We start from the raw sequence: 17,865 nt of genomic DNA on the forward strand, positions 1-17,865 counted from the left end.
CATCAATAAGTTCCATCCCACCATCAGACTCACCATGGACAACTCTCCAGAATCAGTTGCATTCTTGTACACACTCATCTCAATCAAGGACAATCACCTCAGCACTTCGCTTTACCGCAAGTCCATGGATAACCTCACGATGCTCCATTTCGCCAGCTTCCACCCAAAACACATTAAAGAAGCCATCCCTATGGACAAGCCCGCTGAAAACGCAGGATCTGCTCAGATGAGGAGGAGCGTAACAGATATCTACAGACGCTGAAAGATGTCCTCGTACAAATGGGACATGGTGCTCGACTCATCGATCGACAGTTCCAACGTGCCACAGCAAACAAAATGCACCGACCTCCTCAGAAGTCAAACACGGGACACAACCGACAGTACCCTGCGTCGTCCAGTACTTCCGCGGAGCGGAGAAACTATGAGACCTTCATTGCAGCCTTCAACACGTCATCGATGAAGATAAACATCTTGCCAAGGTCATCCCCACTACTTGCCTTCAAACAACCGCGCAACCTCAAACAAACCGTTGTTTGCAGCAAACTACCCAGCCTTCAGAACAGCGACCACGGCACCACACAACCCTGCCATGGCAATCTCAGCAAGGCATGCCAGATCATCGACATGGGTGCCACCATTACCATTCACCAGGTACGTGGTACATACTCGTGCGACTCGGCCAACGTTGTCTACCTCATACGCTGCAGGAAAGTTTGTCCCGAAGCGTGTTACATTGGCGAGACCATGCAGACACTGCGACAACGGATGAACGGACATCACGCGACAATTGCTAGACAGGAATGTTCCCTTCCAGCCGGGGAACACTTCAGCAGTCAAGGGCATTCAGCTACTGATCTCTGGGTAAGCATTCTCCAAGGCGGCCTTCAGGACATGCGACAATGCAGAATCGCCGAGCAGAAACTTATAGCTAAGTTCCGCACATTGAGTACGGCCTCAACCGGGACCTGGGATTCATGTTGCATTACATTCACCCCCCAACATCTGGCTTGGGCTTGCAAAATCCTACCAACAGTCCTGGCTTGAGACAATTCACACCTGTTTAACCTGTGACGATGCCTCTCTCCAGTCACTCCATCTGGACCTGTAAAGACTTAATTACCTGCAAAGACTCGCATTCAAAATATCGTATTGCATCTTTGACTTTGTTGATATAAATGTTTCTGGAATCTACCTCTTCCTTCACCTGACGAAGGAGCAGTGCTCCGAAAGCTAGTGATTCGAAACAAACATGTTGGACTTTAACCTGGTGTTGCTCACCCCAGTCCAACGCCGGCATCTCCACATCCTGGTTGATGAAGGAAAGCATGCCGTATGCCTTCTTGACTACCTTCTCTACCTGTGTTGCCACTTTCAATGGCCTGTGTACCTGTACACCCAGATCCCTTTGCCTATCAATATTATATATTTCCCCTCTGTATTACACCTTCCAAAATGCATTACCTCAGAGATTTCAGTTATATGTGAATGACCATAAAGTGGTAATTTCTCTTATGTGTATGGATTGCATAAAATGCAAACATCATTGTTAAATGGTTTGTGTTTGTCAGTTAAAACTAATTTGTTTTTGTAACCTTTAGATAACTTACCTGTTATTTTTCATAATATATGCTGCTGATTTTGTTTAATTCTGAGTCATTCTCTTTCTCTAGTGCAGGCTCAATGGTGGGCACTGAAACTTCTTTGTGGAGTGGGTGGATGATTACAACCCTGGTGAAGAATAAATGATCGTGACAAATTACTGTATATTTATAAAGTTATAGTCCACAGTTGCATGCACCAGTCAGTACATCTTGTGTGGAAGAAACGAGAAAGTTGGGAACTGATTATTATATAATCATCAAGTTGAAAGATTGAAATTTTGCTATTATTTACACTATTATTTTTGAAATTCTGTTTGGGTTTCAATATTTCATTTCATATTATCTTGTAAACCTCAATGTACGACTCTGCCAGTGAGAAATTCCATAAGAGGATTATTAACAATTCCCTTCCGTTTCCATTATGCCTATTGATGATTCTGGAAATTAGTAATTTCCATTTGAATTTTGTCATGATATTAGGTGGAAGATAAATTAAGCCTTATTATCAAACACCGATGTGAATTTATCTTTCAGCACTTTCACATATTGGACACTTGCTGGAACTGTGAGAACCAGTCCAACAGCCAGGATTTTCAGTAAATATTTAGTGGATATTGGGCCTGAACGTCTTCAAAGTAGCAATCAGTGTTGAATTGCCACTTGGTTCCCAATTGTTTAGCTCAATTTTTCTTCGATCCTATCGCACACGACTTTTCGACTCATGCCAGGTGAGATCCAGGCAGTGCAGCATATCCTTGGGGACCAGTGTCAAAGTGCAGGAGAGTGAGAGTGAAGGAGGCTACACCTCCTTTTGAATGCCGCTAGCTACCATAAACCAGGTAAGTTTAAAGGTCCAGTGAAATTTAAATGTCCTTAACAGGCCAGGGAGGGGGTATATATTCAGGTAAGTGGATTGGATTTGGAGGGGTGGGGGTTTCGGAGGTCATCATGGGATTGAAAGTTGGAGGAAAGTTTCGGGTCTCAGATTGCATATGGCCAGATTGGGCAATGGGGGCTCAAGGCTCAGGGAGTGGGAGTACATGTGGGGGGGGGGGGGGGGGGGGGGGGGGGGGGGGGGGGGGTGGGGGGGGGGGGGCCTCAGGAGAAAGGTTGGAGGTTGGGAGGATTGGAGGTTGGAGTTCGGGGGGGCTGGACCTCAGGGTGGGTTGCGTCTGTGGAGGAGAGGGGATGATCAGGCTTCAGGGAGTGGAGGGCTTCAGAGGAAGGTTGGAGATTTGGGTTGTGATTGAGCTAATTCATGTCCCTCTATGGGCACCGGTGCTTGTAGGAGTGACCTTTGCAAACTGAAAGAGGTACCTCTCAATGAACGTGCATCTGGTGTGTGACCCCCAGCTGCTCACCATGCATATCTGCACCCGATATCCAGGCAGTGTGCATGACGCCTTAATCCTAACACACTCGACGGTTCCTGACACATTTGAGGCAAACCCTCTGGTGAGGGGATGGCTCCTGTATGACACGGGTTATCTGCTACAGACATGGCTGATGACACCTATCCGGAGGCCACAGACCAACACAGAGATCCGCTACAACAAAGACCAGGCTGCAACCAGGGGTGTGATCGAGCGGTGCATTAGTGTCCTGAAGATGCAGTTCAGGTGCCTGGACCGCTCTGGAGCGAGAGGAGGGTCTCGTTGTGGTCGCTTGTTGTCTCCTCCACAACATCGTGCAGCAGAAAGACGACGTGCTGGAGGTGGAGGCCGAACGCCAACCCTTGCCTGATGAGGAGGATGCGGAGGAAGGCAACGATGGGCAGGGGAAGGGCCTGGGCAGCCACTGGACGCCGCACAACGTGTGTGCCTGGGCCGCCGCACACAGGACACTCTAATCGTCACCAGGTTCACGGACCGGGGCCTGGCCACCGATGGCCCGACCACCCCATCTCATCCCCACACATCCACTCCTCCCTGTCAAATCACGCCCTCCCTTGTGCGACCTCTTTGCACCCACCCCCCCACCCCTGACAAAGCAGCACCCACCTCCGTGCTTCCTACTTGCCGCACTATAGGATGCATGTGGGCCCTGGATTGGCAGTATAGAGGGTTTGGTCCATGGGATGGAGGATGATGGCTACCCATCCGCGATGAGCCCAGGTGCTCCGTATCTGGACGCAGTCTGACTCCTGCCCTTGGTAATACTTTCCTTCATCCACCTGGGTGATCCTTGCATGCATGCTGGCTAGTCCATCTCACCGTTCCATCAAATCCCTGGGGTGGCAGAGGTGGGGCCGGGGTGGGAGTGGGAGTGGGAGGGGGCGGGGCTGGTGTGCGGTGGCCACCCGGGGGACTTGGCCCGTGCCCACCTCCAACTCCCATGCCTCACACTAGGGGGCTCCCACCCCACCTCCTCCCACCAAGCATACTCCCAGCCCATCCCTCACACCCTTGTGATGAGGGGGGTTTCAGGGGTGCTGCAGTGTTCAAGCACCTCCCCTACAGGAGTCACTGGCAGGGGCCCCATCTCTTCCTCCTCCCCCGGGTTGTCCGATGGCCCCCAGGCTACTCCTTGGGATAGGGGTGCGTCCGGAGCAACCTCCGGGGGCTGATCCACTGTCACTCACGTGGCACTGCCAATGCTCAAGGCCTGTCTCGTCTCGGCCAGGGTCTCCATGCTCGCAGCCAGGGAGTACAGGGATGGTGCCATGTCCCTCTAGGACTGTGCCATGTCCCTCTAGGACTGTGCCATGTCCCTCTAGGACTGTGCCATGTCCCTCTAGGACTGTGCCATGTCCCTCTAGGACTGGGCCATGTCCCTCTAGGACTGTGCCATGTCCCTCTAGGACTGTGCCATGTCCCTCTAGGACTGTGCCATGTCCCTCTAGGACTGTGCCATGTCACTCATTGACTGCCAGCTTTCTCTGTGACTGGCTCAGGTCAGCCAGCGCCTGGCTAATGCTGTTGACGCCCGCTGTGACTGAGCCAAGCTCAGGAGAGCCGCAGCGATGTCCAGGTAATTCTGGTATATCGCTGCCTGTAACATGGCTGCCCTGTCCTGCGCCTTGGCCACCACCCACACAGACTGCCCAGGCCTTGGACATCCTGGCCCATGGCCGATACCGTCACCGCTGAGGTCTCCGCCGCAGACGCTACCAGTGCGGTGCTGGCCTGGGTGGCTTGCACTGTCGGCACCTCCTCCAACATTGATGGCGCTGCCCTTTCCAGAGGCCTGTGACCCATCTGGATGGTGTCTAGTCCCTGAGGTCAGGTTGCCCTTCAAACATCTGCCCCAGGAGGTTCATACCTCCACTTGATGTACCGCAGCATGTGCGCTTCAGATAGTGTCCCAGGAGCTTCTTTAATAACATGCCCATCCAAGATGACTGTCTCTGGGGTGATGGAGGGTGCCGGTGACAGCAGTGCCGCAAAGTTGATGTCGTTCCCGTACATGTCCTTCAGGGTGCCACACGTGCCAGAGGGGCAGCACAATCCATCGGGGGCTTTCTTGCTTCCCTGATGCCAACTTCCTCCTCAGCGACTGCCCACTCTCCAGGTCCACCGACCAGGTCCAACGCACTCTACTCTGCGGCGGTGAGGGACGACAGGTCCAGCGGGCCCCTCCAGCCTTTTTTCCCTCCCTGTGGTTATGGGCTGCCTTCTCTTGAGGGTTAGTTAATGCATAGTGTGAGACACTCAGACGCCGGCAGCGCAAGGGGTCCATCACTGGCGGCCTGTGTGTACGGGGCGGCGGCATGGGTGTTGGCATATGGTGCAGGGTAGGGTGCGTGCGGACTGCCAGCGGGTGGCATTTGATCGCCCTCTTGGGGTTGGAGTGTGTGGGACGGGAGTTGGTGGTGGAGGTGGCTCACCCTGGCTGGCCTGGGAGGTTGCTCAACCCTACCCAGCACTGCTTGCCGGTCCGCTTGATGGAGGCCGCTTGGGGGTTGGGGGGATGGAATTGCACTAGTTCCATGTGGCGCCAGTGCTAGCCCTTTAACATGCCCTGAATAACTCTGGGACCGACACTGCTTTCATCAATGTAGAACTCTCACGATTCAGTCCTGGCATCAGCAATTAGTCTGCAAAACGGAGAATCCTGGCCTGTATGTTTCAATGAGATCACCACTCCTTCTTCTAAATGTCAGAGAATATCGTCAATTTACTCAACCTTTCATCATTGGGCAACTCTTTCATCCAGGAACCAATCTAGTGAACCAATAATCTGCAACACTTCTAAGGCAGCCTATAGGGATCCTCCTGTTTAACCCTCGTCTGTTCCCTTTTTCTCCTTTTAATTTATGTTAATCTCTTTGTTAGTATAATTTTAGTCCATGGATGTGTGGTGAACGTATTGCTACTGAAATTCACCACTGTATTGTATTGTATTATGTTGATGCCCCTGTGGGCTCTGCCTGTGGCTCCGCACCCTCAGGGGTGGTATATAAATCTGCAGCCTGTAGGCGGCATTCAGTACAGAGCTGTCGCAGGCAGGCACAGATCTAACTTATTAAAACCACTGTTCACTTCTACTAATCGTCTCGTGTGAATTGATGATCGCATCAGGATGATTAATTACTTTAAAGACAAGCAGGTTACCTTTAATTTAAAACAGGAAGCTCAGCAAGATGTATGATTGTGGTCTGACAACAGGGATGACCCAGACTGACTGGCTTGGCTTGTGGCCAATGGGTTGACCTCAAAAGCCAGATTCTTTTCGGGAACAGGCAGTGATTGGCTCTGCTGGTTCTCGAATGTTCCTCAGTGAGACCCGGTTAGGTTTTACTTTTGTTTTGGTTTAGAAGCCTGGAGGAAGCAGATCTCTCTCTCTCTCTCTCATCTAATGGATTATTTCTTTTTTATTAAACAATTATATTGAGGTATTTTTTGGCATTGTAAACAGTAACAATAACCAATTACAAAAAACATAGTGCAAATAACAGAAACACTCTCGCAAATAGACCCGCCTATTCTTCCCCCCTACTCTACACTATTCTACCCCCACCCCCACCTCATCCCCCCCCCTCCCCCCCCAGCTGACGATTAGTTCCCCGTGAAGAAGTCGATGAATGGTTGCCACCTCCGGGCGAACCCCGATAGTGATCCTCGTAAGGCGGACTTGATTTTTTTCCAAGCTGAGAAAGCTTGCCATGTCCAACAGCCATACTTCAGTCCTTGGGGGCTTTCAGTCCCTCCAGGCCAACAGTATTCGTCGCCGGGCTATCAGGGAAGCAAAGGCCACAACGTCGGCCTCTATCCTCTCCTAGATTCCCGGGTCTTCCGACACCCCAAAAATCGCCACCTCTGGACTCATCGCCACCCTTGTTTTCAGTACCCGGGATATGACGTCCGCAAATCCCTGCCACTATCCCCTGAGTTTTGAACACGCCCAGAACATGTGGATATGGTTCGCTGGTCCTCCCCCACATCTAGCACACTTGTCCTCCAGCCCAAAGAATTTGCTCATCCGGGCCACCGTCATGTTGGCTCGGTGGACAACCTTGAACTGAATCAGGCTGAGCCTGGCACATGTTGCGGTTGCATTTACCCTCCTCAGAGCGTCTGCCCATACGCCTCCCTCCAACTCCCCACCAAGCTCCTCCTCCCACTTAAGTTTCAATTCCTCAGTCCCTGTGTCCTCCACTCCCATAAGCTCCTTATAAATATCAGAGACTCTCCCCTCCCCTACCTCACCCCTGGAAACTACCCTGTCCTGGATCCCCCTTGGTGGAAGGCGTGGAAAGGACGGGACCTGTCTAGGTACAAAATCCCGCACCTGCAAGTACCGAAATTCATTCCCCCTCGCCAGCCCGAACTTCTCCTCCAGCGCCCTCATGTTCCAAGAACAAGTCGCCCATCCTTCCCACCCCTGCCCTCCGCCACTAGAAACCCGCCATCCATCTTCCCCTGGACAAATCGGTGGTTGTCACATATTGGGGACCAGACCGACGCTCTCACTTCCCCCGCATGCTTCGTCCATTGACCCCAAATCCGCAAAGCCGCCACCACTATAGGGCTGGTGGAGTACCTGGCCGGCGAGAGCGGCAGGGGAGCCGTGACCAGGGCTGCCAAACTGGTGCCCCTGCACGAAGCAGCCTCCACCCGCTCCCAAACTGACCCCGTACCCACCATCCATTTCCTTATCATGGCTCTGTTAGCTGCCCAGTAGTAGTTGCTGAGGTTCGGCAACGCCAGCTCCTCCTCGCGACGGTTCCGTTCCAGCTTCCCCTTCTTTACCCGCGGGGACTTCCCCGCCCAAACAAATCCCAGAATGATTTTATTGATTCTTTTAAAGAAGGACCACGGAATGAAAATAGGGAGACACTGAAAAATAAACAGGAATCTCGGGAGAATTGCCATCTTCACCGTCTGTTCTCTCCCCGCTAGTGACAGCGGGAGCCCATCCCACATCCAAAACTCGCTCCTCATTTGCTCCACCAGCCTAGACAAGTTCAACTTATGTATTTGCCCCAGTCACGTGCCACTTATATCCCTAAAGACCTAAAACTTTCCCCAACCAGCCTAAATGGTAGTTCCCTCAGCCTATTCTCCTGACCACTCACCTGCACCACAAACATCTCTCTTTTTGCCATGTTCGAATTCTGGTGCCCCGAAAACCGGCCAAATTCCCCTAGGATTTCCATAATCCCGTCCATCCCTGCCGCTGGATCCGACACATACAAAAGCAGGTCATCCGCGTAGAGCGAGACCTTGTGTCCTATCCCCCCCACCCCGACCATTCCCTTCCATCCCCTTGCCGCTCTCAGAGCAATTGTCAGCGGTTCTATGGCCAACGCAAACAGCAGTGGAGAGAGGGGGCATCCCTGTCCTGTCCCGCGGTGTAGTCTAAAGTACTCAGATGTCGTCCTGTTCGTCCTTACACTAGCCTCTGGGGCCTGATATAGCAGTCTAACCCAGTCCACAAAGCCTTTTCCAAACTCAAACTGTCCCAGCACCTCCCATAAATAGTCCCACTCCACCCGGTCAAAAGCCTTTTCGACAGCAATTACCACAAATACCTCCACCTCTTTGCCCTCCGGGGGCATCACTACCGGCGCATGCGTGATGTGGGGTTCTCTTCCACTTCCACCATGGCGGAGACCATGGCGGCCGCGGAAGAAACTAGTGCAGCCAGAGCACTGGCCCGGAGTCTGAGCCGGGGGCCCCAATCGCGGGCCAGGTCACCGTGGGGGCACCCCCCGGGGTTCGATCGGCCCCCGCCCCCCCCCCAGGACCCCGGGGGCCTGCTCGCGCCGCTGAGCCCGCCGTTCCAGAGGTGGTTTAAACCTCGGCGGCAGGAGAGGCCTCCCAGCGGCGGGACTTCGGCCCATTTGGGCCGGAGAATCGCCGCAGGGGCCTCTCCGATCGGAGTGGCGAGATTCAGCCGCCGCCACTTCCCGGGTGGCGGAGAATCTCTGCCACGGCGGGAGCGGGATTTTAGGCGCCCCCAGACGATTCTCCGACCCTGCTGGGGGTCGGAGAATTTCGCCCCAGGTCTGCCACTTTCAAATGCGTCTCCTGCAGCAACATTAAATCCGCCTTCAGAGCCCGTTAGTGCGCGAACACACGTGCCCTCTTGACCGGCCCGCTTAATCCTCTAACATTCCAGGTGATCAACCTGGTTGGAGGGCACCCCCCCACCCCCCTACGCCGATCAGCCATCCCCCTTCTTGGGCTACCCCCTGCCCATGCCTCCTCTGGTCCGCCTCTTGGCAGCTCCCACCCCCGCCCTCTTCCCTGTTACCTGGTTCAGTTCCCTCCCTCGTCAGCAGATCATCCCTCCTTCTCTCCCCCCCCCCCTCCCCCCCCCCCCCCAAGCAACAACCCCATGTAACCTAACCCCTGCCATATACTGGCTGTATACACCCCCCCCCCCCCCAACCTCGCTCCCATTGACTAGCTCAAAGCAGCTAGCGCCACCATGTCTCCCACCTATTGACCCCCCACTCCCCTCCCCCCCGCCCATCAACACCACCTGGCTCAGATCCTGGTAGATGCGCAGGACACTGTTGTTCCATGAGCAGCTCTTCGTGCTCTTGGCCCACTGTAGAACCCGCTCCTTGTCCACGAACCTATGGAACCTGACCACCATCGCCCGGGCCCCCCACCCACCCCCTTCGCAGCTGCCTCGCCTGCACTCTATGTGACCTGTCCAGCTCCACGGTGGCTGGCGTGGAGACGAAACCCCCTGCGCATGCGGAGAGATCATGCCAGCGGTCCTGCGAATGCGCCAACTCGCGCTGGCAGGCGGAGGCCCTTTGGTGCCAACCACTCCAGTGCCGGCCTAGCCCCCGGAAGTGCGGAGCATTCCGCACCTTTCCGGGTGGCCCTACGCGGGAGTGGTTCATGCCACGCTTTGGCGCCGGTACGGTCCGCCCTGCCGATTGCGGGAGAATCCCGCCCCTGAATCCTGCCTTCGGCTGGTAGCTTGACTTACTTTCCTTGCAGTTTAATCTGGCTCTGCAGAGGGAGAGGTTTTTAATTTTGGATCTTTAGAAATAATCCATTAGGAGACTTCTGGTGGCAGCTATGAGGGAGTAAGTCGCGCATTTGGTGGCTCTCGTTCCGGTCTGACTTTAAGACCTTTTTCCCCAACGTTTTTGAACTTTTGAGCGCTGGAGTGAGAAACAATAGCACTCTAGATCTGAATCCATACAGAGTTGTATGGACTTAAGGAGCAGAAGGGAGGGAAAACAGGCAAAAAAGGGGCTGAACAAAGGTGGTGTGGAAGCTCAAGTGGGAGGAAAGATGGCCGATGAACAGACCACGGAACAGACGGTCCAGACAGCACTGGACAACATGCTGCAGGTCATGAAAGAGAGCTTCGCAGCACTGAAGTGGGATAATTTGGAACCGCTCCAGAAAGCGGTGGAGCGACTGGACCAGAGGCTGGACGCTCAGGATAAGAAGGTCCAGGCACTGGAGAAGACAGTGGAAGAGCAGGCGGATTTCCAAACAATAGCGGACGTGGAAATTAGTAAGTTGAAGGAGAAGCAAGCAAGGCTGATAGACAGGCTGGAGGACCTGGAAAACAGGTCTCGCCGGCAGAATCTGAGAATCATTGGGCTCCCGGAGGGGGCCGAGGGAGTGGATGCCACGACATATGTGGCAGACATGCTGCAGAAGCTGCTGGGGGATAATTTCTTCCCGCGCCTGCTGGAGCTGGACAGGGCACATAGAGTGCAGGCGAAGCAGCTGCGAAGGGGGTGGGTGGGGGGCCCGGGCGATGGTGGTCAGTTTCCATAGGTTCGTGGACAAGGAGCGGGTTCTACAGTGGGCCAGATTGCAGGCCCACTGTGACTGCCTATGTTTAAATCACGCCAAGTCCTGTTCTCATTGACTTACACTCATCATCCCAGTTCTCATTTGTTACGACCCCCAACGGGTACAAAGCTTGTGCAGCATCCGCTTCCCCATCTACACCTCAGAGTATGAGCTACTCGGGTGACTAGAGGGCGGAGCTTCTCCCAATTGGAGGAGCTCCCCAGAGAATATAAACCCCGACCTGGAAGCAGTTCGGGGGAGGAGACCCTGTGGGGAGCGGGAAATGGAAAGCGGGAAGCAGTGAGGAGTGAAGAGTGGTTATTGTGACTAGTGTGGAATAAAGTGAGTTGGACCCTGTCAGTCTGCCTCTCATGGAGTCTTTGCCTCTGTCTACAACATCATTGACTTACACTGGCCCCCCATTAAGCATCTTCTGATCTTAAAATTCTAATTTCTACTTTCAAATCCCTCCATGACCACCCTATCTCTGTAATCTTCGCTCCCACATCTCGCTGAGATTTCTATGTTCACCTAATTCTGGCCTCTTACACATACCTAATTTTAATTAGTCCATCTTTGGTGGCCATGCCTTCATTGCTTTGGCCCTAAGCTCTAAAAGTCCCTCCTCCTCTCTACCACATTTTCCCCCTTCAAAATATTCCTTAGAACCTATCCCTGGACCAGGTTTTTCCCTCACCTCGCCTAATGTCTCCTTGTGTGGCTCGATGTCACATCTTGTTTGATAATCATACCACAAAGTGTCTTAGGATGTTTTACCAGGTGCAATATCAATATAAGTTCTTGCATGAGTACACTCAATTCTCTTTGAAAACCAATATTCAAAGGTGTTACGCCTTTTTTTAAAATCCTGCTTTTCTATTCTTACTTCCAAAGTCACAATGGTTCAACAACTCCATGACTGCATACTTGTGCATGTCCTGAATTATAATAGGTTTTCTGATCCAATCCAAGTCACTAATGGATTTCAGAAGTGCTGCATGCAAGCACTAACCCTCTTCAGCATGTTTTTCCACACCATGCTCTCCAGTGCCTTCCACAATGCTAATCCAGGCATTGAAATCAGATATAGCCTGAACAGTTTCTTAATCCGAGATGACTCCAGGCAAAGACCAAGATCTCCAAGGATGTAGTTCCTGATTTCATGTTTGTCAATGATGTGCACTAGCTGTTGGTTTACAGTTGGATATGCTATATAGAAGGTACTTACTTTCCAATGTATGCAACAACTTTGGAGTTATGATCAGCATAAAGAAAACTGAAGTAATGTGCCAGCCTGCTCCTGGAATGCCCTATTGAAAGTTTCAGTACACAATTACATAGAATTTACAGTGCAGAAGGAGGCCATTTGACCCATCGAGTCTGTACCAGCCCTTCCAATAGCACCCTACTCAAGCCCACGTGTCTACCCTATCCCTGTAACCTAGTAACCCCCACATAACCTTTTTTTTGGGACATTAAGGGCAATTTAGCATGGCCAATCTACATAACCCGCACATCTTTGGACTGTGGGAGGAAACTGGAGCACCCGGAGGAAACCCACGCACACACGGGGAGGATGTGCAGACTCCGCACAGACAGTGACCCAAGCCGGGAATCGAACCTGGGACCCTGGAGTTGTGAAGCAACTGTGCTAACCATTATGCTACCGTGCTGCCCACAAACCTGTCATCAGCAGATAAGTTCACTTATCTTGGAAGGGCACTCCCTTGACCTGTCTATATTGATGATGAGATACATGCAAGAATTACCAAAGTGTTATGGCATGGCAGATAGTAAATGCTAGGCTACCCAAATCCCAATGGGAAACTTGAATCATCTGCCACAATGAATTGCAATTTGTATATTATGAGAAGGTGCCTGAAGTCAAAACAAGTAAATCGCAGACCATGTGTGATGATTTTTAATATTAAATTTAAATATTTATTCTAATAAAGAAAAAAACACTGAAAGACACAAAACACTGTTACGCCATTAACAGTACTTCTACATATACTTCCTAAATGATTTGTCTTAAATAAATTCAGAGCTAAAACCCCTTTTGATGACCATAGCACTCATAAATCATCTATGAAAATTCCAATAACATTACCATACAATGCCTTGTTATCCTAAGGGAATTTTTACACAGGCAGCTCCTCTTTGAGGGTGGCTACAGCTGGTGTTCACATGTCTGGCTCCAGCACATGTTACGATCTCATAGCCACACCACAACTGTCCAATTAAGGGGCAATTTAGCATGGCCAATTCACCTACCCTGCCCATCGTTTTGGGTTGTGGGGGTGAGACCCACGCAGACACGGGGAGAATGTGAAAAATCCACACGGACAGTGACCCGGGGTCGAGACCGAACCCGGGTCTTTGGCATCGTGAGGCTTCAGTGCTAACCACTGCGCCACCGTGCTGTCCCTTATGTCCTCTTTAAAACATACTTTCCTCCATTTCTTTGTGTCATCTGCAAAGTTAGCTACCATGCCCTTACTCCCCTCATCTAAGTCATTGATATAAGTAGTAAAACGTTGTGGCCCCATTGATGCATACTCTGTATTTTACAAGCTAGCCAATCTCCTATATCATGATTTTTTATTTTCCACAACAGCCTTTGATATGGCAGCTTATCTAATACATTCTGGAAATCAACTACAGCACATGTATTCACAGTACATGTTACTACTTCAAAGAACTCCAATAAATTGGCGGAACATGATTTCTCTTTCAACAAACCATTGTTGCCGATTACCTTGAGTTTCTTTATGTGCCCAGTTATAACCTCCTTAATGATTGATTTGAACACTTTTCCTAAGACAGATGTCAAGCTAACTTGCCAAGACTTTCCTGCTTTTTGCCTCCCTCTCTTCTTGAATAGAGGGCTTATATTTGCTACTTTCCAGTCTGATGGAACCTTTCCAGATCTAGTGAATTTTGGAAAGTTATTACCAACACATCTACTACTTTATCTCTTTTAAGACTCTAGGATGAAGTCCATCAGGACCCACAGACTTGTCAGCCCACAGCTCCATCAGTTTGCTGAGTACCGCTTCCCTTAGTGATTGTAATATCACCAAGTTCCTCTCTCCCTTCCAATTCTTTATTCACAGCTATTACTGAAATGCTTTTTATATCCCCCATAGTAAAGACAGAAGCAAAATATTTGTTAATTTCACCCACCATTTCTTTTGACAAAGGATCATCAGGACAAGAAACGTTAGCTTTTTTCTCTCCCTACAGATGCTGCCAGACCTGCTGAGATTTTCCAGCATTTTCTCTTCGGTTTCAGGTCCCAGCATCCACAATAATTTGCTTTTATTTCCTTATTATCTACCATCAACTAGACACTAAAGGTGCCAAGGTTTATGGAGAGAGAGTGGGAGCATAGCGTTGAGATTGAGGATCAGTCATGATCATGTTGAATGGTGGAGCAGGTCAAGGGGCTGAATGGCCAACGCCTGTTCCTATGTTCTACGTTTCAAAATTCTCATCTTTGTTTTCAAATCTCTCCATGGCTTTGGCCCCTTCCCAGGTTCATAAACTAACACAGCTCCACAACCCATCGAGATATCTGCGCTCCTATTTTAATTTTAATTGCTCCACCATTGGTGTCCACTCTTCTACTGTGTAGACCTCAAGCTACCTCCCTATACTTCTCCACCTCTCTATCTCACTTTTCCCCTTTAAGACACCCCCTTAAAACCAACATTTCTGGCCAAGATTCTGGTCCTCTGCCCTAATAGCACCTTCTGTGGATTGGTTGATATTTTGTTTTCCTGTGAAGCGCATAGGGACATTCCATTCCATTAAATAAATATAAATTGTTGTTGTAATAACAAATATATACTCAAGTGGGTACAATGAAAAGACTACCTGAAAGTGTTTCTTTGATGCAGCATTTTGACATATGGTCCTACTCTGTTATTTTGGGCCTGGAGGAAGAGATTACCTGCACAGCGAGCATCCCGGACAAGTCAGAACCTCACAGCATCATGAATCACTCTTTCCAACTGTCACATTTTGAATTTTTGGCTGTTTTCTATGGAAAGGATTAGATAGGAGTCACTTTAAAGATTGCATTGAATTAAATATGTAGCCATATGTTTCTTAAACAAAAGTTACTCGAACGCTTGTCCTTTCGTATTGTGCCTGATTGTTCTTCGATTTGAAAGACGCCCATTTTCTGCCGTGTCACCTTTATCAATAACTTCCTTTCCGCTTGTTAAATTTAAAAAATATCCAGTTTGATTTTTATCATGTTTAACCCCTCATCAAATGATTTACCATTGGATGATAAGTGGAATAAAAATTGAGAACTGGGTTGTTCATAAGGTTAAATTCTGATCCATCGGGGGCTGGATTCTTCATTGCCCGACGCCGGTATTGGGTTTCCAGAATGTCGGCTGAAAAACGGGATCGCGCTATGTGTCAAACATGTTGTGATGCTCCGATCCCCCACTGATGGCTACAGCACGCTAAATGCCCCACGCCAGCAGCACCATACAAAACCGTGATTTGAATGCATTTTAATCTGATTAACGGGCTGGTGGCCCAATTCTTCACCCTCCCTCCCCCCATGATGCCCCATCTCTCACACCCGGGAGTCATGCCGGCATGATTTGGTGCAAGTATTTACAAGAGGGGCCCAGGCGCCAGGCCATTGAAGACAAGGAGGAAAGCTAATGGTTGAAACATTTTGGGTTTGTTGGGGAGTGTAAGCCTGGATCTTAGGGTATAGCAGGGAATGACTTGGTGGTAAAAGCATGGCTCAGGGTGACCCCTTGGGATCGGGTGTCCTGGCTGAGACCCCCATTGCTGCAACAAATTCATTTAAACCCAATCCACCCCCTCGGAAAAACTTACAGGCTCCTGGATATTGAGACTGGGCCAGGGCACCCGAACATGACGGCTGGTATGGGTGCCGGCATGTGGTGCAGGGTGGGGGTTCTGCCACCCTCCAGGTTAGGAGGGGTAGGGTTACAGGTGTGTGTGACTGGAGTTAGTGCCAGGGGCACAGTGCTGCCGACTCACCCTGGTTTCCCTGAGGAGGTTGTGCAGTTTTTCTGACACTGCTGGCTGGTGCTGACAGTGTGGGTCACGTGCTCACCGCCTATGCCACCTGTGCCCAGGGGCGGGTAATGGCGGTGGCTGGCAGGGCCATCTGTCTCTTCTCCACCGCGTTCAGGAGAGTCTCCAGCTCTGCGTCCGTGAACCTTGGAGCTGCTCTCCTTGCTGCCATCTTGTTGGCTGGGATGGTGAGTGTGGGGAGTGCAGTGTGTATATGTGGCTGCAGCTTGTCAGCCTCCTCAGTGTCAATCGTGAAACCGGCGAATCCCGCACAGTTTATCATTGGAATAGATTGTGTTCCACGTGGTGCCGGTGCTAGCCCCTTAACAGTCGCTGAATCAGTCCTGTAGCGGTACCAGTTTTGATGTCGTGAAACTCCATGAATCCTGCGCCAGTCTCTCAGAAATGGAGAATCCAGCCCCAAGTTGTTGAAGCTTCGCTACTTTATTATTACTTAGATTTTCAAAATGATAAGCCAAATCTTCTAAGAAGTGTAGAAATCTGTTTCTGGTTCAAGTTTCAAATATCTATATTTGTTTGGCAAACTACACATTGCAATAAGATAAATATATTTTCTCACTACTTGCCTGAAGCCTCAACATTAACAGTTGGTAACCAGAGCACCCACTCACTCACCTCAATTATTATACAAACTGATGATTTTAAACATGAGTCATGCGGGTAGAACTTTAGATGAACATGAACAGATTGTTATAATTAATATTTTTTGAATACAATTTCTTATGTAGTTCTGGGGATTAAATACAAAAAGAAAAGAATCCCAGGATGCACTGTTACAATCCATTTAGGAACCAGTAACATTTTGTTTCAAGTAGACAATGTTTGAGATCCCAGGTACTTACTAAGAGAATAAAGCCACAAGAGTTTTTAAAGAAATAAAATAAACTTAATTAAGTTAGAAAAGTAAAACAATTTACAACATCTATATTATATTCTAGCCTTCAGGATTTCTGGTGGCGGCCATGGAGTGAGTGATCGCACATTTGGCAGCTCCAGCTCGAAGCGTTTTTTTGGGTCCTTTTCCCTGTTTGCTGGGCGGATGTTTTGGTGGAAAAAGGTGTAGAGGCGGTCAAGGAAAGTGGGTAATATATTGGCATAAATCGAGAATTGGAATAAATGGGTCTTTTTCCTAGTGATAGACAGTGATTAGTGGGGTACCACAGGGCTCAGTGCTTGTACCTCAGCTTCTCACCATATATATAAATGACCACAAAAATGGAGAGCCTGGTGCAGCAAGAAATTAGGAAGGCAAATAGTACGTTGGCTTTCAGCGCAAGAGGATTTGGGTTCAGAAGTAGGGGGTATGCCATCGGCAGGACCAGAAGAACCCACCGGCATGAACAGCCGGAAGATCCCATCCCGAGGATCATCACATTGAATGTTGGAACAGGTTCATAGGGCCGAATGGCCTACACCTGCTCTTAGTTTCTATGTTTCATTTCTATTCCCATTTGGACTTGAATTTCAGGATTCTGCTCATGCACCAACTTATTCTATATATATATATTAATTAGTGAAGCCAATATGCTTTGCTAAATGCTCCATTTACTTACACAAAATTAACATTTACAACTGGCCTGTATGCCAATCTGAGTTTGCCCAAGTCATGAATAGTTACTACTAGCTTAGCACTTCAATAACACCCTGCTGTTAATAACTCAAGTGCTCCTACACTAGCTTACAGGTCGGTTTAAAGTGTTGACTTTCACTTTCCTGATTGGAACTATTCCAAGATCAGAGAGTCCAACATCAGTAGTGGAGACAATCTTTAAGAGTTGTTTGAGGACATGATATGCTTTTCTTTGAAGATAAGGCTTAAGTAGCCAGTTTGGTTTTAAAAGGAAAAAATAGAGTCAATGCTCTTCAAGAGTAATACACGAAGTGACAATCTGAGATATTTCTACCTGATAAGTGGCTATATAAGTACAAGCATTGCCTGTACATGTTATCTT

This window comes from Scyliorhinus canicula, chromosome 8 (assembly GCF_902713615.1).
Source record: "Scyliorhinus canicula chromosome 8, sScyCan1.1, whole genome shotgun sequence".
NCBI lineage: Eukaryota > Metazoa > Chordata > Chondrichthyes > Carcharhiniformes > Scyliorhinidae > Scyliorhinus > Scyliorhinus canicula.